The 22,854-nt window shown below is 40.2% G+C and overlaps 1 long non-coding RNA gene across 1 annotated transcript in view; it reads right to left on the bottom strand.

Annotated features, from left to right (window-relative positions):
• LOC308636847 overlaps window positions 1–22,854 on the bottom strand; it is a 72,848-nt gene that overhangs the window by 8,391 nt on the left and 41,603 nt on the right. The window contains exon 3 of the long non-coding RNA XR_014019510.1: window positions 21,321–21,456. This is a non-coding gene — a long non-coding RNA (uncharacterized lncRNA). The remainder of the gene's footprint in view (window positions 1–21,320; window positions 21,457–22,854) is intronic.

Here is a 22,854-nt window from a genome sequence, read left to right on the forward strand (position 1 = left end):
AGTCTGAAGCCTTGCCATTCTGTGTCTTTGGAATTATACAGGAAGGCCATGCAATTTGATTACTTAGGTAGATTAGAAGAAATGGTCATTATATATTTGGGAGTTAATTAAAATATGCTCCAAGTCCTGTGCCAAAAGCTTTACATGTATTGCACAATGCTTGCAAAAATCCTCTGAGTTAGGCCCTGTAATTATATTCATTTTATAGATGAGAAAATGAAGGTTTAGAAGTATTAAATGGCAGGTCCAAAGTCTCCAGGACTGTAAGCAGCAGAGTTGGCATTCAAACCAATTCCTGTCTGACTTTAAATATCAGACCCTTACCAGATTCCTCCACCTACGAGAGATTCTGGTCTCATATGTACACATCCAGCAGCCCATCTTTGGCCTAGTAATTAAAATGGTAGAGGCAGAAGGTGCTACACAATTTGAAGCAAATGTTCTGGAAAATTTCTATGGTAGAAATATGCTTGGTAGGAAGTTGCCAAAATAGTCAAGTGTGGAAAGAAACCTCCTAGCAGTTTGGCCTAGCTGAGGTCTAATAGTCCCTGAAAATAGGGCCTCTGTAGAAGGCAGTCAATCCAGGGGCCCAGGTGAAAGGTGGGAAGAATTTTCAAACATGCTCTGCAACAATGGTAGGTCAAGCATGCATGGTTCATGCAGCCCCAACTTGACATTCTCCCAGACACAACCACCTGCAGCACCTCGAGACAGGCTAAGTTTAGACACTGAGGTCCCAAAAGACTGCCCCCATTCAGCCACCTGCACCCTCCCCACCAATATCTACATAGCACTTATGTTGTCCCAGATACTGTTCTAAGCCTTTCCCACAAGTGAACGTTTAATTCTTATGAAATAGGTACAATTATCCCCACTTTACAGATGAGGCAATTAAGGCACTGGGTGAGGAATCTTTTTTTCTGAAGAGATTCATTATAATTGAAGAGGAAAAACATTTAATACATCAGAACAAAATCAAACATATAGAAAGGATCAATAACTACAAGTAACTCATGAGAAAGCATGTTTTTGCTCAGTTGCTACATAAACTTCTCACATGATAAAAGCCTTTGATTGGAAACATTCCAGGAAAGCATATCTTTCACTCAGAGTGTTTGGAATATTTTTCTTTTCATAACTCTGTATTTCATGACAGAGAGCTTGGCCATAATATTCAAAATGAGCACTCTGCATTATTTCTTCCTGATTTCTCAGATAATTAAGACAAATTAAAAAGTCATAACACATTAAGAATGCATTTTGCATTAGTCTAAGAAATCTAGTATCATCCAGGGAGGAATCTTGATTGTAGCCCCACAGCTGAGGTTGGAGGCAGGTATCCTGTCTCCACAGGGCAAGGAGCTTTAGCAGCTCTTTGATGTTTGCCCAAGCAGAGGTAGAGAGAGGAGTGAACTGTGTCTTGGTGTGTGAGATCTCAAAATTGTCTTGTCCCTTCCCTCCCACTCCCCAGTGATTTCTCCTCTGGATCCTGAAGTGACCTCTCTCATTGCTGCCTTCCCTCTCTGGAGAATGTGATGTGACGGTGGAGTCTCCTGCCCTCCTCTTCCTTCCCAGGCTGGGAGAGGAATCCTTGCACATGCATCAGCTGCTCCCAGTGTGTTCAGCTTTAGGGTCTTTCACATCCGTTTCTCTCTGGGAATCTGAGGACCCAGAGCTGCTCCAAGGAGAGGTAGAATTGAAGGAAGGGGCAGGGTAATTTAGAGAGGGATCACAGATTTAGGAATATGTCAGCACTGGATTTGAACCCTTGCTTGGCCACTCACTGTCATAGATGGAATAGTGCTAACTTCTCCCAAAGATTTTGTGTGTGTGTGTGTGTGTGTGTGTGTGTGTGTGTGTGGTGCTGGAGATTGAACCCAGGCCCTATCCATGTGAGGCAACCACTCTGCCAACTGAGCTATATCCCCAGCCATCCCCCAAAAATATTTACATCCTTATCCTTAAAACCTGTGATTGTTACCTCACATGGTCAAAGGGCCTTTGCAGCTGTTATTAAGTTTAGGATCCTGAAATTATCTCAGATTATCCAAGTGGGCTTGGGCCACAGAGGTCCTCACATAAAGAAGGCAGGAGAGGCAGAATGACATGGACCCAGGAGCCAAGGGATATAAACAGACCCTAGATGTTGAAAAAAGTAAGAAACAGGTCTCTGCTACAGCCTCTAGAAGGAACACAGTCCTGCTGACCCATTTTAGACTTCTGGGCTCCAGAATGTAATATAATACATTTGTATCAATTGAAACCCTCAGGGTGTAGTACTTTGTTTTAGCAGCAGTAAGAAACTAGTTTACTAGCCATATGACTTTGAACAAATTCCTCAACATTAAATTCCCTCATGTGTGAAATAAGAATAATAACACCTTGAAGTGTTGTATTAGAGAAAATATTATATCAAAAGTCTGGTTTATGACAAAACTTTATAAATAAGTGTTTATGGGCTAGGACTGTAGCTCAGTGGTAAAGTGCTTGCCTCAAATGTGTGAGGCACTGGGTTCAATCCTCAGCACCACAAAAAAATAAAGATACTGTATGTTCATCTACAACTAAATAAATTTAAAAAAAAATAATGTGTTTATGAGAAAAGCCAGGCATGGTGGTACACCCCTGTAGTCTCAGCCACTCAGGAGGCTGAGGCAGAAGGATCACAAGTTCAAGGCCAGTATTGGCAACTTAGTGAGACCCTGTCTCATAATAAAAAGGGCTAGGGTGTCACACTAACCCAGCATGCATGAGGCCCTGGGTTCAATCCCTAACACACACACACACACACACACACACACACAGAGAGAGAGAGAGAGAGAGAGAGAGAGAGAGAGAGAGAGAGAGAGAAAATGTATAGAAAAGAATGGAGGAGAAGCAGAAAAAGAAAAAGAGAAGTCATGTGGTAAAACTACAGTTGACTCCACATTATGGCCAGTCCCTGGTTGACATGGGTTTTATGAAAACCAAGTCTACCCTAGACCCATCATCTGGCATTAATTCATTTTTGACTTCAGGACACTTTTTTAAAAAAATACTGGGGATTGAACCCAGGGCTGCTTTACTGCTGAGCTACAACCCCAGTGCTTTTTATTTTTTTAAGTTTTGAGGTCTTAAAAGCTACGTTGCTTAGGATCTTGCTAAATTGCCAAAGCTGACCTTGAATCTGTAATCTTCCTGCCTCAGAATCCCAAATTGCTGGGATTACAGGCCTGCACCACCATCCCTGAAAGACTTGAGGACTGTCTTATCTCCCTTAGGCGGGTCAGGGGCAACCTCTGAAAGCGTTGCCTCATGAATGAAAAACGGGTAAAGAACAAGTATAAGGACCTCCCCAACATATGACTCTGGCACCCACAACTGATGGAATAGATCAGATTTGACTTCTGACCTTCCAATATTCCTGATTTGACTAACATCCCCTCTGAGGGGATGTTCAAATTGCAAATCCCACATGAATCCTTCTTTGTATAGAAATTGAGCAATTGGTTTGAGTCAACTCTTGTCATTCAGATAGCCATCTGCCTCTGGTTTCTCCACATCTTCAGCATTTTTCATTCCTTCATCTCCTCCTCTTTGTTTTTATTTTTCTTTCTTTTATCTTGTGTGTGTATGTGGTGTTGAGGATTGAATTAACGGCTTTGCACATGCTAGGCATGTGGTCTACCACTGAATGACATCCTCAGCCCCCTTTTAACAGTCTAGGTAGTATAAAATGATACACAAAATGCAAGTTAAATCCACTTTAACTTGAATAATTATTTTGGGGGATTTTTTTTCATGTTGTGCTTTTTGCCTATTTGCACATTTTCCTTTGCTCACTTATATAAATAAAGTTAGTCATCTTATTATTGAGTAAATTTATTGCTGGTGGATACATAAAAGGATAAAACTAATCTGGAAAACTCTTCTGGCAGTTTCTTTTTTTTTAAGAGAGAGGTAGAGAGAGAGAGAGAGAGAGAGAGAGAGAGAGAATTTTAATAATTTATTTTTTAGTTATCGGCGGGCATAACATCTTTGTTGGTATGTGGTGCTGAGGATCGAACCCGGGCCGCACGCATGCCAGGCGAGCGCGCTACCGCTTGAGCTACATCCCCAGCCCATTCTGGCAGTTTCTTTAAAAAATGACACATATATCTGTCCTATGACCCAGCATGGAATCATTCATGATAAATTAAAAAATATTGTCCACACAAAGGCTCATATTTAAACATTGATAGTAGTTTTATCTATAATAGTCAAAAAGTGGAAACAGCTCATGTTTGGTGCATAGATAAATTGTGGTACATCCCTTCAGTGGAATACTATTCAGCAATATCATAAATTAATTATTGATATGTATTACAACATGATTGAGTGTCAAAAACGTGATTTCCAGGGACTGGGGTTGTAGCTCAGTGGTAGATCACTTGCCTTGCATGCATGAGGCACTGGGTTCAAACCTCAGCACAACATAAAAATAAAGATATTGTGTCCATCTACAACTAAAATTTTTTTAAATGTAATTCCCAGAAGAAAAAAAAACACAAGAGTATACACTGTATAATTCCATGCTTATGAAGTTCTACAAAATACAGTGTCAGAAACAGGGTAGAGCATGGGAGGATTTAGTAGAAATGACAGGATGGAACTTTCTGGGGGGAAGGAAATGCTTTATGTATTCTTAGAGTGGTGATTACATAAGTGTTTATACTTGTAAATACATGAAATTAAGCCAGGCATGGTGGCACACGCCTGTAATCCCAACAGCTCACAGCTCAGGAGGCTGAGGCAGAAGGAGAAGAGAGTTCAAAGCCAGCCTTAGTAATTTAGTGAGGTCCTAAACAGCTTAGCAAGATCCTATCTCAAAATAAAAAGAAAATGGGCTAGGGTTGTGGCTCAGTGGCTAAGCACCCCTGGGTTAATCCCTGGTACCAAAAAAAAAAAAAAAAATAGAATCAATCAAATTAAATACAGTTGTTTTCTGTATAATATTTCATTCAACAACAGGCAGCACATTCAATGATGGTTCCATAGATTATAATGGAGCTGAAAAATTTCTTTCACCTAGTGATGTTCTAGCGTTGTATCATCATGGTGCATTACTCAAGTGTTTATAGGAATACTGGTGTTAACAAACCTACTGCGCTGTCAGTTACGTACAAGTATAGCAATTATGTGTTGTACAAGATATTTTAAAATGACAATAAACAACAATGTTACTAGCTTGTGTATTTACCATACTATGATTTTTGTTATTTTAGTGTGTACTCCTACTTGAGAAAAAAAAAAGCTTACTGTAAAACAATATGCTGTGTGATACCTCCACCAACCACATACATCTCGTGTTTATTGCACCACTTGATTTCATCAAAAGGCAACATGCCATGATTGACCTATACCATCTAGATCAGCGTAAGTATACCCTATGATGTTCACACAACAAAATTGCCTAATGACACATTTCTTAGAACACATCCTGGTCATTAAGTGACGCATGACTGAATTTTAAATGTTTATTTCATTGTATGTAAATTATATCTTGTTTTTTTAAAAACTGCTATGTTGTGCACATACGAATATGTAACAATGAATCCACTATTATGTATAATTATGCACCAATAAAAACTATATGGGAAAACAAAACAAAACAAATAAGAAAAAATCTTGAATGATACCTCAATTTGAACTGCTACCACCAGGTGGCAATGATGCCTAAATCCCAAAATTTCAACTGTTCAATTTGTGCAATGGCTAAGATCATTCTACTTGTGAGTGTTCTTGAAAGCATTTGGTATCATCTTGTGGGCATGCATTTTACATTTCAATCAATAGTATTGTGTTGGAGTTCTCTTTCAGTTCCTTACTTCTTTTCCTCCCAATTCAGCATCATGTTTTGAAGATGTCTTTATGTTGCTGTATGTATATCTAGTTCATTGCTCCTTATTGTGGTAGATTATAAAGTGTACATCACATTTTTACTTATATTAATGATAATTTCAATTAACAATCATTTAACCATTGCTCTTCAATCACCACAAATATTTTACCATCAAAAATACCTTCTTACATGTCTCATAATAGACCTGTGTGAGAATTTCTCTAATTAGGTTACCAGGATTGGGATTCCCCTTCTCTATTCATGTTTATCTGTTGGTTCCCTTATCACCTTCTTTGTGGCAAGTTAGCCCCACAAATGCCTTCAGTTTTGTGGTTGTTGTTTTGGTGCTAAACCCAGTTAAATTTAAACAATGTCCTAAACTTTTGAATTAAAGGAAATATTTGCTGATTCTGTCTATTTCTATATCTCCTTGTAAAACATGTAGTATTGTTTGTGTCATGGCTTAAATTGACAAAATAATATCATTGACTAGGATTTGGATCTTTGTATTGATAATCATGAATTTCTTCTACTGAATAAATTTCTCCTATTTTTTTGGTGGAAAAATAGCTGAATTTAAGCAACATTCTAAATTTAAATTAATGATAATTTCAATTAACAGTCATTTATTAATGATGATGGTTTAGAACAACTTGGAGGCAAGGTTTCTCTTTCATGCTAGGTAAGTGCTCTACCATCGAGTTCCATCTCCAACCTAAGGCAAGATTTCTCAACAGTGGCACTATTGGCATTTGGAGCCTAATAATTCTTTGTTGTGTGTGGGAGGGTATCCTGTGCATCATAGGATGTTCCACATCCCTGTTACCCCCCAGATGCCAGTAGCGCACCCTTCCTCAGAGAGATGACCAAAAATGTCTTCAAATATTGTTAAATATCCAATGGGGGGGGGTGGGGTGTTGGCCAAATCATCTCCAGTTGAGAACAACTGTTTAAGGTAAATGATATCTTGGATTCATTTGGGGGCATTTTCTAGACTTTTTCTTTCCTTTAGTTTATTTCAAGCTTAATCTCAGCTATAGAGTTGTGTAATATGGTCTCCTGCTTTCTAGCTGGAATAAAGCTCTTCCTGGAGGTACTGGCAGGAGTCTTTAGTCTTGTAATACCCTAAGCATCAAGTGGTCCTCCAGGTTTTCTTCTCCAGGTTTTCCAGCCTCCTCTTCCTGGCTACTTCAGGGAGTTAGAGGGAAAAGAAGGAATCAGAAGTTCTCCTTACTGCTCTCCCAGAGGAATTCAGAAGAGTAGGGAGAGTCCCACTGTGTCCTGTCCATAAGGGAAACACCTCACTCTCTTTATTTCTCATAGTTAGCTATTTTCTCTCTAGACCTCCTTTGGAACCCTTAATTTGAATCTACAATATTTCAGTTAACACTAGAGTGATGATTGTCCCCTTCTTCCTCAGCACACTAGCCCCATGAAAGCCTCTCAAGGGATATTCTCTGTGGTGAAGGAAGCGAGGGCAGTGCTGCATAGTGGAACTCTCTTGGACACTGGCAACAACCATTTTATTCAAGTCTTTAAGAAACCCTTCAGGTGCCTGTTTTTCATCCAGCATTTCCTAGGTTATGTGATTACAGAACTTTTCCATTCCTCTGTCCTGCATTTAACGAGGATCTATTAATAACGCTCAGAATTGTTGTCCTAAGGAGCAGTTTAGGAAATGTTGCCTAACAATCTATGCCTTTTATAAATGGTCTTCACTTGGATATCCACAATGCACGGAATTAGGTTCTTTTCTGTGTGTGTGTGGTACTGGGGATTGAACCCAGGGACACTTAAGCAGTCTGCCACAACCCAGCCCTTTTTTTATATTTTATTAGAGACAGGGTCTCACCAAGTTGCTTAGGGCTTCACTAAGTTGCTGAGGCTGGCTTTGAATTTATGACCTTCCTGCCTCAGCCTCCTGAGCTGCTTGGATTACAGGTGTGCGCTGCTGTACCCAGCTATGCTAGAGATTAGGGTTAAAGAGATTACTTATCTGGAAGGCAGAAGCAGGAGGGTCACACGTTTGAGGTTAACCTGGGCAACTTAGTGAGACTCTGTCTCAAAATAAAATAAAATAAAATAAAATAAAATAAAATAAAATAAAATATAAAGGGCTGGGGATATAACTCAGTGGTAGATGCCCCTGGGTTTAATCCCTAATACTGCACGTGCATGTGTATGCGTGTATGCGTGCGTGCTCGCGCGCGCGTGAATACACACACACATACACAGAGGCAAGATTACTTGTTCCAGCAGCCCCAGGACTTGCAAGGGTGGGTACAGATGAGGGCAGTCTTAGATGACAAGGGCTGATATGAAAAGAGCTGAGCAGGGTATTCAAAAAATGATGGGTCAGAGAGATTACTTCTGACACTGGGTCTCTGATCATCTTCACAGAACAGGCCATACCTCCTCAGAGTTTCAAATACAAATCACTGAAGTATCAGGAACTTATTAGAAATGCAGACTCTCAGGCTCCACCCTAGAACCACCAAATTAGAACCAGGAACTTTAACAAGATCCCCATATCACCCTGCACATTCATTTTTGAGAGGTACTGCCCTGCGTGGTGTGGTGATGCTTGCCTATAATCCCAGATACTTGGGAGGCCGAGGCAGGAGGATCCTAAATTCAAGACCAGTCTGGCACCCTAGAAGACCCTCAAAAAAGATAAAAATGGTAAAAAGGAATGAGGATGTAGCTCAGTGATAGAGCACCCCTGGGTTTAATCTCTAGTACCACCAGAGAGAGGGGGGAAAGAGGGAGAGAGAGAGAGAGAGAGAGAGAGAGAGAGAGAGAGAGAGAGAGGGAGGGAGAGGTACTACCTTAAATTATTCCACTTTCTGACAGGAATGTAAACAGAACCATAATGTATCCTGTGTGGCTTCTTAGTCAAAGATTAACCTAGTGGCCTCCATGCCAGGCTAGGCAGGCAGAACAGGAAGGAAAAGACAAGAGAAGTCTGGTAGTCACAGCAAATGTCTTCTCTCCTTTCTAGCCCTCATCTAGAAATTACTGTTATTCAACAGGTTAAGCTACAGGTGTGCAGGGATGCAGGCAGCAAGGTCAGGTCATGCAGCTATTGCTCCTTTCTGCTTTGATACCTGCCATGATTGGGAGGAAGAGAATGAGCAGAGTTCATAAGGGAAAGGGATACTTTCCATTACCCTCCTCTAGAGACACTATTTCTGGTTTGGACCAGGTGAGTGACCAGACACAGAACTTGGGCTCCATATAAAAAATCTTTTAGTTCTTGATCTATAACACTGGACATTGGAGGAGGTGCAGAGAGGTTTTAGGGCAGCCTAACCCATCAGAAATCAGAGATGTTCAGGGTGGGTTCACCTAGAGGCTAAGCCACAGTGGGGGTTGTGAATTCTCTTCCCTTCCCAACAGGCCACACCCCTGTCCCTCCTGGACCTTAACACTGCTGGGTTGAGCTCTGTGGCTATACTGAGACCACAGGCTGGATGGGTCTCAGATTGGGGCCTGGAAAAACCCAGGAGAATGTTCTTTTCATGTATTTGGGCTTGTATGGGTAGAGGGTGACCAGCCCAGTCAGGGTAGCTAAAGAGAAAGGAAATGAAAGCCACAATATCAATAACCTCAACAAAATGAAACAAGATATATAGAAACACCAGCACCCTCCTTCCAGCATTTTCCCTGTCCCTGCCTTGTGTGTGAGGTTTCTTCCAGCAGGGGCACCTCCAGAGAGCCAGAGCAGATAAGGTGACAGACTCCCAGTGCTCATAACCCACCAGAATGTAGACTTCTTGTTATTCTACTAACTACTCAGAAGGAAAGTTAAGCAGGAATCTAACAGAGATAAGATGGGGAGATGACATTTCAGGTAGTAAAAGCCCAAAGGTAGGACTATATTCACCCAGAGAGGAAGAGGAACATCAGCTTCCATGTCTCCATCCAGTCTTTCAGGAAGCTGGCCTTACTGTGTTTTCTACTCTGAGGACACCAGTCATACCCTGTGCATATCACTGGTGACAGAATGCCCTATTTGCTCCTCGAGGACTGGGTAGTTTGGGCTCATCTTGTCTCCCAGCACAACCCCTCCCTTCCAGGGTGGTTGCACCTGACATGGACTGCCTTCTATAGTAGATTCTTGGGACAGTTAAATTGGATCTACAATCTTGCAGGAAGATCCCAATTGATGGTCCTACAAACAGCTTTCATCAGAAGGGTCCCTGCCTACTCCTTTCCAGAGAAAGAGTTAACCCTGAAGAGTTTGCTAAATATCCTGCCACTAATCAGGCCAAGAATCTGGAGGCAGATTCTTTGTCTTGGACTTACCAAGGCCAGTCCAATTTGTTCCTTATAATGTAAGCAAAGCATAATGTGTGTTCTCTTAAAAACAAAAACCTCTGGCTACAAAAATAATTCATGCTTATTATAGAAAACTTGTAAAATAAAAATATAAAGGAAAAAAAACTTGCCTCCACACTCACCACTTAAAAGCAACATCTATACATTTTGGTGAATTTCTTGCAAGTTTTTTCCTGTGCACATTTGTTCATATTTAACATAGTTGAGATCATAATGACCATACATTTCATTTCCTACTTCTTCACTTAGCAGTATATTATAAACTCTCACTTGTTAAAATTTACGGTAATCATAATTAACATTCCATCTCTTGATTCTCTCATAATTAGCCACATCCCTATAGAGGTTACAATTTATATCATACTTTGGGAATATGCAGAGAAACTATGACTGCTAAATTCTTTCATTGATGCAGGGTCCTTCACAATGTCCTACCTACTGGTTAGTAGAAAAAATTAACAAAGACCCTAAATACAGGGTAATCTGAAGCAATAATTCAAAGAGCCTGCTTTTAAAGGCTTTTGTCTTTCTACATGATCCTGTTTTGCCTTAAAAACTTCAGCCTTGGGGCTGGGGATGTGGCTCAAGCGGTAGCACGCTCGTCTGGCATGCGTGCGGCCCGGATTCGATTCTCAGCACCACATACAAAGATGTTGTGTCCGACGAAAAACTGAAAAATAAATATTAAAAAAAATTCTAAAAAAAAAAAACTTCATCCTTGGGGCTGGGGTTGTGGCTCAGAGGTAGAGCGCTTGCCTAGCATGTGTGAGGCACTGGGTTCGATCCCAGCACCGCATAAAAATATAATATAGATATTGTGTCCACCTATAACTAAAAAATAAATATTTTTTTTTAAAAAAGAAACCTCAGCCTTTCTCTGTGTTTCTTCTGTAATGGATTCTAATCCCTGCCTCCTCTCCTCCTTTTAGATGTTTTATCAACTGGGGTATCAGCAGAAAACAGAAGGCCTTCTCAATATGATCACCAAAGAGTTTAATGAAGGACTGCTATTTCTGTAGGTATGGCAAAGTTAAGGTAACAAATGAGAAATGGCAAAGGACTCAAGGACCAGCATCCTGGGAGTGTATCACTACCCTGAGGCTGAAGGAGCAACAGTAAAACTGAGGTTGTGGGAAAGAGGCTTCCTGGTAGGAATTTCGGTGAAGGAACACACACCCAGTGGTCTGGCAGGGAGGGAGCTGGGGCAATAAACACCCTGACACCTCTCTCCTCCTGATCTCAACATGTCTCTCTCCAGTTCTTTCATTAGCATAACTGATCTGGAGGAAGAGAGCTAACTATTCTTCTCTGGTCAACTCTCCAGTGTACAAAGCAGGGTATAAAATAGTAGATGGTGGATCTGAAGCACAAATGAAAAATAACCATTCCAAATGATCTGCACAGCCAAGAGACAAATCTACAATACTTTTAGTTATAGATTAAATTGCCTTTTTATTTGTGATTCATGAATCGGAATAGCCTCAATTCCACAAAACACAATGAGAGCTCTCACTGGGCAATAGCAGAATACTGGGTTTTACAGAGTGGAGACAAGGAAACAGAACAAACTGGTTGGTTAACATCAGGTTACATCTTTGGAAGGGTTAAAGCAAAAGAGACTTTACTATGCTGACTCACATAGAGTGGGATCTCCGGTTTTTAAGAAAAACTTATCTGTTTGGGGATCTGTCTGCTTCTTTAAAGTTTCAGTTTGATTATATGGCATTTAGCATGAGTGACTTCATTTTGGTTTGGTCTGGTCTGCTGAGGCCTAGTGCAGGATGTCAGTCCAAAACAATGAACTTCTATAATTTTTTTTTTTTATTGGATGTTCACAACTTTACAAAGCTCATGACAAATCATATTTCATAAATTAGAATCAGTTGGGTTATGAACTACCATTTTTTCCCAAATAGATTGCAGAATCACATCGGTTACACATCACATTTTTACATACTGCCATAATAGTGACTGTTGTATTCTGCTACTTTTCCTATCCTCTACTATCCCCCCTCCCCTCCCCTCCCATCTTCTCTCTCTACCCCATCTACTGTAATTCATTTCCCTCCATGTTTGTTATCCCATTCCCCTCGTAAACTCTTAAATGTAATTTTGTATAACAATGAGGGTCTCCCTCCATTTCCATGTGATTTCCCTTTTTTATCTCCCTTTCCCTCCCGCCTCATGTCTCTGTTTAATGCTAATCTTTTCTTCCTGCTCATCCTCCCTGTTCTGTTCTTAGTTGCTCTCATTATATCAAGGAAGACATTTGGTATTTGTTTTTTAGGGATTGGCTAGCTTCACTAAGCATAATCTGCTCTAGTGCCATCCATTTCCCTGCAAATTCCGTGATTTTGTCATTTTTTAGTGCTGCGTAATACTCCATGGTGTATAAATGCCACATTTTTTTTATCCATTCATCTATTGAAGGGCATCTGGGTTGATTCCACAGTCTAGCAATTGTGTATTGTGCTGCTATGAACATCGATGTGGCAGTATCCCTGTAGTGTGCTCTTTTAAGGTCTTCAGGAAATAGTCCGAGTAGGGCAATAGCTGGGTCAAATGGTGGTTCCATTCCCAGCTTTCCCAGGAATCTCCATACTGCTTTCCAAATTGGCCGCACCCGTTTGCAGTCCCACCAGCAGTGTACAAGAGTACCCTTTTCCCCACATCCTCGCCAACACTTGTTGTTGTTTGACTTCATCATGGCTGCCAATCTTACTGGGGTGAGGTGGTATCTTAGGGTGGTTTTGATTTGCATTTCCTTGACTGCTAGAGATGGTGAGCATTTTTTCATGTACTTGTTGATTGATTGTATGTCCTCCTCTGAGAAGTGTCTGTTCAGGTCCTTGGCCCATTTGTTAATTGGGTTATTTATTTTCTTATTGTCTAATTTTTTGAGTTCTTTGTATACTCTGGATATTAGGGCTCTATCTGAAGTGTGAGGAGTAAAAATTTGTTCCCAGGATGTAGGCTCCCTATTTACCTCTCTTATTGTTTCTCTTGCTGAGAAAAAACTTTTCAGTTTAAGAAAGTCCCATTTGTTGATTCTTGTTACTAACTCTTGTGCTATGGGTGTCCTATTAAGGAATTTTGAGCCCGTCCCCACAATCTGTAGATCGGAGCCAACTTTTTCTTCTATCAGACGGAGAGTCTCTGATTTGATATCTAGCTCCTTTATCCACTTTGAGTTGACTTTTGTGCATGGCGAGAGGAGGGGATTCTGAACTTCTATAATTTTTAAGAGTGCTAAAGATGACAGGGAAAAGATGAATGAAACACATTAATAACTTAATGTGTTAAGTAAGCACATTAAAAACTTCCAAAATGATATACTATTCTCATTATTTATGTATTATTGGACTTTTAAATTTAAATTGTTTCTCATTTTCACTTTAATAAATAATATTGTCTTGAAATGCTCAAACTCTAAATGCTCTAATTAAGTGAATAAATGAGAAGGAGGTACAGTGTTTCCCAGGGACAGATTATATTAGTTCAGGTTTTTTTGTTTTTTTTTTGGTTGTAAATTACAGGAACACACTAGAGTTAACTTAACCTGGGGTAAAAGGGTAGGAAGACATTTGTTATTTTGATTATTAGCATATTGTGAGTTTCACATGGCCCAGTGGCTTTCAAGAACACACTGGTGTCGTGGGCTCAAATGCCATCAGGTTTCTGTCTTCATCACTTGTTTCTGCACCCTGTGCACTTAGTCTCTTTTGCTTCATAGAGCAGTATTTTCTACAGTTTCAGTCCATATAGCAGAAAAGGTGGCCAAGTGGTATTCCCAAATTTACCATTGTATAATTTAGTCACCCAGAGAAAGAGACTAAATCTTAATCCTAGTTCCTCATCAATCAGGGTCCAATCAGGAGAGAGAAACACTACAGTAATTTGAATAGGGAAAGTTTAACATAAAGAATTATTAACTGTAATAAGGTGATATCAGTGTAAGAAGGAATTGGTAGATAAGAGGTGAAGATAACTCTAATGCACGTGGGAATAGCAGCTTAATGGAGCAGCTACTACTCCTAGCTGAAAATAGGGATAGTAGTAGAACTGAAATAGAGCATCCAAGGCAGAACCCCCATGGCTGAGATCCAGATCTTATTGGAGAAGGTATGGCTCCATCCACCACATAGTAGAGAAGTTACCATGGGGATACATTGTCAGAACTTGCTGGAAATCCATCTTCTAGGATGCTTGAGAGGTGTCTGCCTGAGTCCCTCTTCTATAAAACCAGGTAGGGAGGCTACCAAGGGAAACTGCTCACTTTTGGATGATGCTGGCCACCATGTAGTCTGGGAATTAATGCTGGAGAAGCCATCTGTCCTGCAGGAACCTGATATTGAAGAAGTTGCTTTATTGCAGGAGCTGGATGCTGCAGAAATTGTCTATGGTATAGGAGTTGAGTGCTGTAGGCTGCAGGGGAATGCGGAGCAGAGCACATGAGAAGAAAGAAGGAAGAAAGGAAAGAAAGAAGAAAAGAAGGAGGAACCCTCCCTTCCAAAATGTCTTTCCAGAACAGGCAGTGAAGGTTGACTTTGGAGCTGAAAGGCAATAGTTTGATAACTAACATAACCCTGAATCTATATGCCCAAGAAAGGGACTATGATTTATCTAGCTGATGCCACCCACCCCTGGATGGCTCAGTCACCTGTGCTGAGAATGGAACTGCATTAACAAAAAGAAAATCAGTGAGCATGGAAAAGCAGGTACAGAAAAGCAAACTGGTCACCAAGTTTTTTCTCAAGGAGGGAAAAGCACAGGGTCAAGAGAAAGAAGATTATAAACCAGACACAATGGTGCACACCTATAATCCCAGCTACTCAGGAGGGTAAGGCAGTAGGATCACAGTTTGAAGCATTTGTAGAGCACCCTAAGTTCAATCTCCAGTACCCAGAAAAGATGGGGAGGGGAAGCTTGTCAGTCATCAGAGAACTTGTTATCACATAATAGATCAAGGGCATATCATGGTTTGAAAAAATATCCCTCAAAACTATTAATTTCCTTTTATTCAGACATGCTGCTCAGCAAGCAACCTTCTGACTTTTATTCCTATCAACCCCAATACCAGCTGCAGGACAGGCCTTGGACAGTAGATATATGTATTCTGTTGTTTGGAAAGGAATGTCATTCATCATGAATTCACAAATTTGCCTTCACTGCCTATTTCAGTGAAATAAGTCAGTCCCCCAGCTAGAAACTGGCTTTTTCTTGTGCTCTAGAAAAAAAAAAAAAAACAGTTTGTAGCCAGGTGCCATGACACAGGCCTATAATCCCAGCTACTCTGGAGGCCAAAGCAGGAGGGTCATAAATTCAAGGCCAATGGGCAATTTAGTGAGAATCTGCCTCAAAATTAAAAAAATAATAATAAAATAAAAAGAGCTGCAGATGTAGCTCAGTGGTAGAGCACCCTTGGGTTCAGTCCTCAATACCAAAAAATAAATAAACCCAAACAAAAAGCCAGTTTCTGATCCCGAGAAGCTGAGAACCAGGATTTGGACTCAAGGGACTCAATCAAGGTGTTCTCCTGAAGGATCTGGAAGCTGCACCCTGGACAACATCAATGCTAGCAAATTCCCCAAGGAAGAGCCCCACAGAACACCTAATTTGGCTTATATAAAAAGTATTCTATAAATATCTAACCAGCAGCCATCATCTACAATCAGGTGATGGTTGCTGGCCTTTTGGGTTGTTTCTAGTTGTTCACTATTATCTACTACACAGGGATCACTATTTTTGTGGTTATTCTCTACTGTTGTTTTGTTTTTGTATTTCCAGGGATTTCCTTAGGGTAGGTTATTAGAATTAGGAACAAATTGGTGTCAAATCCCAGTCTCTTCTTTTCTTGGGGGAAAAGTATGAACATTTCATAGATCCATGAGGCCCACTGCCCAATAATTTCAGAAGAGTTGTACCAATTCAGACTTACTAGAGACCATCTCAGGACATCTTATCTCACACAGAGAATTAGAGTTTCAAGTGTGTGTGTATATATATATGTGTGTATATATATATAAAGGCATAGGCAATTTTTATGCATTTCATTATTTTCTATTGGGGTTAGATAATTATGCCCACATTTGTTAATTTCTTGCCCTATTTTGAAATTGTCTGTTCACAATTAAGAAGCATTTTATTTCAATCTCTGGGGAATTTCATATCCCAGATTCTTTATTTTGCTTCATTTGGATAGAGAAGGGCTCTGTGCTTACTTCCATATTCTTTGGAAATTTCCTTCTGAATTCGAGTTCCTTTGGAGGACTGGGCTTATGTGGCTAAGAGCTTGAGTAAGGCTGGAAATAAGTGCATGGGAGGGCTGGGGATGTGGCTCAAGCGGTAGCGCGCTCGCCTGGCATGTATGCGGCCCAGGTTCGATCCTCAGTACCACATACAAACAAAGATGTTGTGTCCGCTGAAAACTAAAAAATAAATATTAAAAAATTCTTTCTCTCTCACTCTCTCTTTAAAAAAGAAAAGTGCATGGGAATCTGAAGCATGTGAAGCCAACTGAGCTTTCATCCTCAGGTAGATTCTTTCAAGGGAGGAGGGAGGGTGAGGCAGAAGCATATGGTTAAACTTTAAGTTGGTGGCACATAAGGAAAAGAACTGCATGCTCTCTATCCTAAAGATAAATAACAGGAAATCCTCCCCAACTATGTTTATTGTTTAAGACAAACAACATCTGACCACAACTGCTTGCTAAATTTTATGTTAAAAAATACCTTGGCAGGCGGGTTGGATAAGTTGGTGGCACATAAGGAAAAGAACTGCATGCTCTCTATCCTTAAGATAAATAACAGGAAATCCTCCCCAACTACGCTTATTGTTTAAGACAAACAACATCTGACCACAACTGCTTGCTAAATTTTATGTTAAAAAATACCTTGGCAGGTGGGTTGGATAACAATTCTAGGCACATTTTGAAGGTGTGTAAATTGGCCCAGGTGCAATGCAGTTTATGGATATGTTAATATTTGATTCTAAATGTGTATATGTACTATTCAACTCTTGATTTCCTTGCTGCTCTGCCTACAGGATAGCCACTTTGACACGTGAATCAATACAATAAATAATTATTTCGAACTCTTTCTTTGTTAGCTGTGTTTGATTTCTGTCCTGTGTGAGCTAGTGGCACACAGTTGGTTAGTAGACGGCAAGCATTTGAAACAGTTAATGTGTTGAAATAATTGTCTTGTGGCATCTGTAGTAGTATAGAGGTGACAGCAATTCATGTGTTCAGTGGGTAATCAAGTTTAGCAATGGCAATCAAGGGGGCTTTGGGGAGGTGAGGCTATTGTAGTCACCTTACATAATGGACAGAATTTGGAAATATAGTACAGGAGCCATCTAAGTTTCTATTAGTTTCCACTTTTGTTTCACTGTTACCACTAGGAACCTTGTGTTGCTTCTGGAGAAAGTAAAGTCATCCTTCTATCTGTCTATCCATCCATCCATCCATCCATCCATCCATCTACTCACCCATGCATTCATCTGATAATTCATTTATCCATATGTTCATTTATTCCTCCCATGATCGCTCCTCTTTTCCATCCATTCTTTTGCTATATACCAAGGCCCTACCCTGTAGCATGCTGAAGGCACAAGTATTAATAAGTCAAGATTTTAGCGTTCAAGGAGCACACAGCCTAATGGTTATTAGACAACTTAAAAATAAACATAAAATGCTGCAGTGCTTATTTAGCACACATGAGACCCTAAATTCAACCCCCAACACCATGAAAATGAAATTAAGCTAATCAGCTTAGTTGGTAGAGTGCTTGCTTTGGATGCACAAGGCCCTGGGTTCAATCCCCAGCACTACAAAATAAATAGATAGATAGACAGATAAAATTTAAAAGTATTAATACAGTGCAATAAGTGCCCACTATAACAGTTTTTTTCAAGAATGCCTCTGGAAGCTGGGCGTGGTATATTTGCCCATAGTCCCAGCTACTTAGGAGGCTGAGGCAGGAGGATCACTTGTGCTCATGAGCTCAAGGCCAGCCTGGACAACATAATGAGATACTTTCTGAAGGGAAAAAAATTACATATATATGTATATACATATATGTAATGTCTAGGTATATATATGTGTATGTATATTATATATATAATATATAACTGTTCCTTTCCCCAGGACCCAGAAAGCCTTACTTGACCAACAAATCTGAAATATATTTTGTTATTCTTTCTTACAATAATCTTTTTTTAAATAAATTTTTTTAGCTGTAGTGGACACAATACTTTTAATTAATTTATTTATTTATAATTTATAAAGGATTGAACCCAGGGCCTCACAAGTGCTAGGCGAGTGCTCTACCACTGAGCCACAACCCCAGACCCTTTTATAATAATCTTTTCATTTCATTTCAGCGCATTTATCACAATTTGCTAATGGTGTGTTTTACTTGCTTAATATGTCTTCTCCAGTTGATTGGCAGCTCCATGGGGGCAAATTCGAAGTCTGCTTTGCTCATTATTGAATACTCAACACCTGGTCCATGTTTAGCACATGATAAGCCCTCAGTAGACGTTCATTGAATTAATTGAACACAAACACTGACCATACACAGACAGGAATGATAATTTATTGCACTTAATCAGTGGTTCTCAAAGTGTGATACTTGGACCAGCATGATTAACAACACCTGGGAACTTTTTAGAAATGAAAATTTTTGGTCCCACCCCAGACTAGAATCAGAATCAGAACTCTGGAGATGGATGCCGGCAATCTGTGTTTTAACCCAGAAGGTGATACTGATGCACACTAAAGTTTGAGAACACTGTAGTAAATTAATGGCCATTTAATTCTACATTAGACACCTATAGATTTTAACACAAAGCTAAGAATAATTTTGTTTGGGTGTTGTGGTGCATGCCTGAAATCCCAGTGACTCAAAAGGCTGAAGCAGGGGTATTGCAAGTTTGAGGCCAACATGTCTCAGTATAAATAATAATAATATCATCATCTAAAAGGTACAGCACCCCAGTACCACACATACACACACACACACACACACACACACACACACACACATTTTAATAGAGAAAATTAAAAGTACTGGGGGTGTAGCTTACTGGTAGGGTGTCCCTGGGTTCAATCCTCAAAACTAGGGAAAAAAGAAAAGCAAAAAAAAAAAAACAAACAAACAAAAAAAAAAAACACCATAATTCAGACAGAATTGGGAACTACTTCACAAAGAAGGTAATGTTTTCCGGGAAACCTCCAGTTTGGATAAACCATGGAAAAGCAAACCAGGCAGAGACCTATATAGCCAAAGGCACACAGACATGAATTCGCTTGGCCTTAGAAGGCATCTCTAGCTGGGTGCGGTGGCTCAGGAGGCTAAGACAGGAGGATCACAGGTTCAAAGCCAGCCACAGCAAAGACAAAGTACTGAGCAACTCAGTGAGACCCTGACTCTAAATAAAATACAAAATTGGATTGGGGATATGGCTCAGTGCTTGAGTGCTCCTGAATTCAATCCCTAAATTCAATCCCCCCCAAAAGAAGGCATCTCTATATAAGTAGTTCTGTGGAATCTCAAGCATAGCAGAGAATGGCCTAAGACGAGATGGAAATGGAGATGTAGACAGGGCCCTTGAATGCCAGGTGTGAAGCAGGAAGGGTACAAGCATCCCACTCCTCCTCCCTGAGTCAGGCTTCCTTGGGCTTGCTCCATGACCTTCACTTTTCCTGTCTCCCTCCTTACCCTCTTTCTGCTCTCTCCTCTCTTTCTCTGAGGATGAGGCAGTCTGCTTCTTGGGTCATCCCTACTCCTCCCCTACTGATGTCAACTCTGCCCGGGCATGTCTGGATTGTAGTTTTAGAGCCTAGCTTGGCCACCCAGACTTTAGGGAAAAGACCTGGAAGCTGGGTCTCAGAGGAGCCTTGCAGGTACACCTATAGAGAGCTCATCTGTGGCTTCCAGAAAGACAGTTCTTTTCCATGGAGAGTTTCAGCCCTGAGAGAGGGGGCCAGAGGTGTCAGATCCCAGGTTTCTAGGGACCCATTCTTGTGTCACACAGTGATCCCTACCCCCAATCAGGGGAACTGGTTCTAGGCTGTGCCTTCTCCACTTGGGTGGCTCATAGCTGAACTGGCCTTCAGGGTCTTCAACCTATTTTTTTTTTTAATACTGGGATGGAACCCAAGTCATGTTACCACTGAACTACATACTCAGCCCTTTTAAAATTTATTTTGAGAAAGTGTCTTGCTAAGTTGTGGACTCTGGCCTCAAACTTGAACTTAATTTTTTTTTTTTTTTTTTTTTTTTGGTACCAAGGATTGAACCCAGGAATGCTTAACCACTGAACACTTCCCCAGGTCTATTTATTTATTTATTTATTTATTTATTTAGAGACAGGGTCTCACTAAGTTGCTTAGGGTCCTGCTGAGTTTCTGAGGCTGGCTTTGAACTTGTGATCTCCTGCCTCAGCCTGCTGAGTTGCTAGGATTATAGGTGTGCACCACCATGCCCAGCAAACTTGAACTTGAGATGTCTCAGGTTCACACATGCTCCACTGCACAATGTTCTTAACTAACTGAAGGGTGCCTGGAAATGAGGAAGGGTGATAATAGCCTAAATAACAATAGGTACTATTTATTGAGCACTTAGAGTGCTAGTACTATGAATCACCTACACCTGCAGTTCTTAACTTTATGCAACCCAGTGTCCCTTTCTTATAATAAATATTTCATAATGCCACCTTAAAATTAATAGATAACATAACCAACCTACATCTTGGCTTCATAAAATTAAATCATAAAGGGTCACAATTACATAAATGGGAAATAAAATTAATTTATAACACAAGGATATATATTTCAATGTGTAAATATTAGAAGATATAATGAATAGTCTTGGACTTGCACCTTAGAATCCCTGTGAGTATGCAACATTTATAAATGCAGACAGATACAGGTGTGGCGTATAATTGGCTTAAATGCTGTCACGGGAGGTGGCCTGAGATGGTTCTGGACCCCGGTATCATAACTCAGGATGATGGGGTCCTTAACCACTGTAGAGAAGAATTTCTAGATATGTCAGACATTAAGGCACAGAGATTTATTAGGAAAACAAGGAGAGAGACTTTCAGGGTTCTCTGCCTGTTCTTTTAGAAGAAACTTGATGAGGGATGGGCATGGAAAGGTATGTAGGGAGGACATCAGTCAGGAGATCACAAGATAGCTTTTGATGATCTGGAATTTCTCAGGATCCTTAAGTTGACATCTTCTCAATTATCTGAGAACAAAATGTTGGAAAATAGATAATAGATAATGTTGGTAAAGAACCATACGCTATATGTTTCATAACTATCTTTGCTCAATATATTCTAAAAATGTGTTAGTGAGTTAACAGTGCACAGGGCAATTTTCATAAGTAGGTGAATTTTCAGTGACTTTAAGATTGTGAGTGAAGATTTGTGGATTTTCCAGAAATTTAGGAGTGACAGGCTTGGGAGACAGAACTTGCTTGGGATGGAAAGGTATGAAGAACTGCAGCACAAGACTTTTAGGTTAAAGTTATAGACTCTTTGTCCTTCCTTTTGTCTTTTTTCTACCTATCTTATTTCTTTCTACCCTACTTCAGTACCACCAATACTGTTGCCACATGATTATCATTTCTACTGTCCTGCTAAAATTCCAAATAAAATAGTACAATCTTTCCTTGATTTGCATGGTGTGCTGCTATCTTTTGTTTGTCCCTCCAAGATGCATGCTCCTGCACTTCTCCATTCTGCTGTTAGCCTTGGGGGCCTGATCCGTCAATCATGCACATGCCCTCAGGTTGCCTGTTGGGTTTGACCAATGGGAGCCCTGACAGTATGGAAGGAAAGACAGGTTGGGGCACTTATTTCTCTGGCTATCTACTTGGCTATATTCTTCAACCTAAGGTTAATGCTGCCTTCAAGGTGGCTGTGGTACATTGAATGGGGGTCCCCAAAATATAATCTAATTCTGGAACTTGTGAACATGATCTTACTGTGAATGTTACCTTTGAAGATATAATTAAGGATCTCAAAAATGAGATGTAATGACAAGAGTTTTTATCAGAGACAGAAAACACAGAAAAGAGATGGAGGCAGAGATTATGTGTACGTAGCCACAAACCAAGGAACCCTAATCAGAAGCTAGAAGAGATGAGGAAGCATTCTTCCCTGGTGCCTTTGGAAGGACTGTGAAAATTTACAATATTTTGGATTGTGGCCAGATGTAGCAAGCATCTCTTCCACTCTTCTTCCATTGACTGAACTCAGTCATATGCCATACCTAGATGCAAAGGAGGCTGGGAAACAGACTGCTTGGTGAACATAGCATATTCTCTGCAGAAGAAGTTTTAAGTTCATCTACTCCCAATATTACAGGAAAGTGGGGAGCTGAAACTCCAAATCTTGGTTCTTGTGTTTCAACGAAAGAAAATTTAAAGTCAGACCTCAAAAGCCATGCTTATAATAAAGTTCTCTTTATTATAAGTGAAAGTAAAGTAAAAGCAAAATGAGGCTTAGCTTAAGCAGAGAGCACTCTCGGGAGAGAGTGGGCCATCTCCAAGCAGAGAACAACAAAGGAGACAGTGCTGTCTCCAAATTTAATACTGTTTGATGTTTACCAGGAGAACTGGGGTAATCAGTCAGGAATCTTC

Source organism: Spermophilus citellus (assembly GCF_964194105.1).
Source record: "Spermophilus citellus genome assembly, chromosome: 2".
NCBI lineage: Eukaryota > Metazoa > Chordata > Mammalia > Rodentia > Sciuridae > Spermophilus > Spermophilus citellus.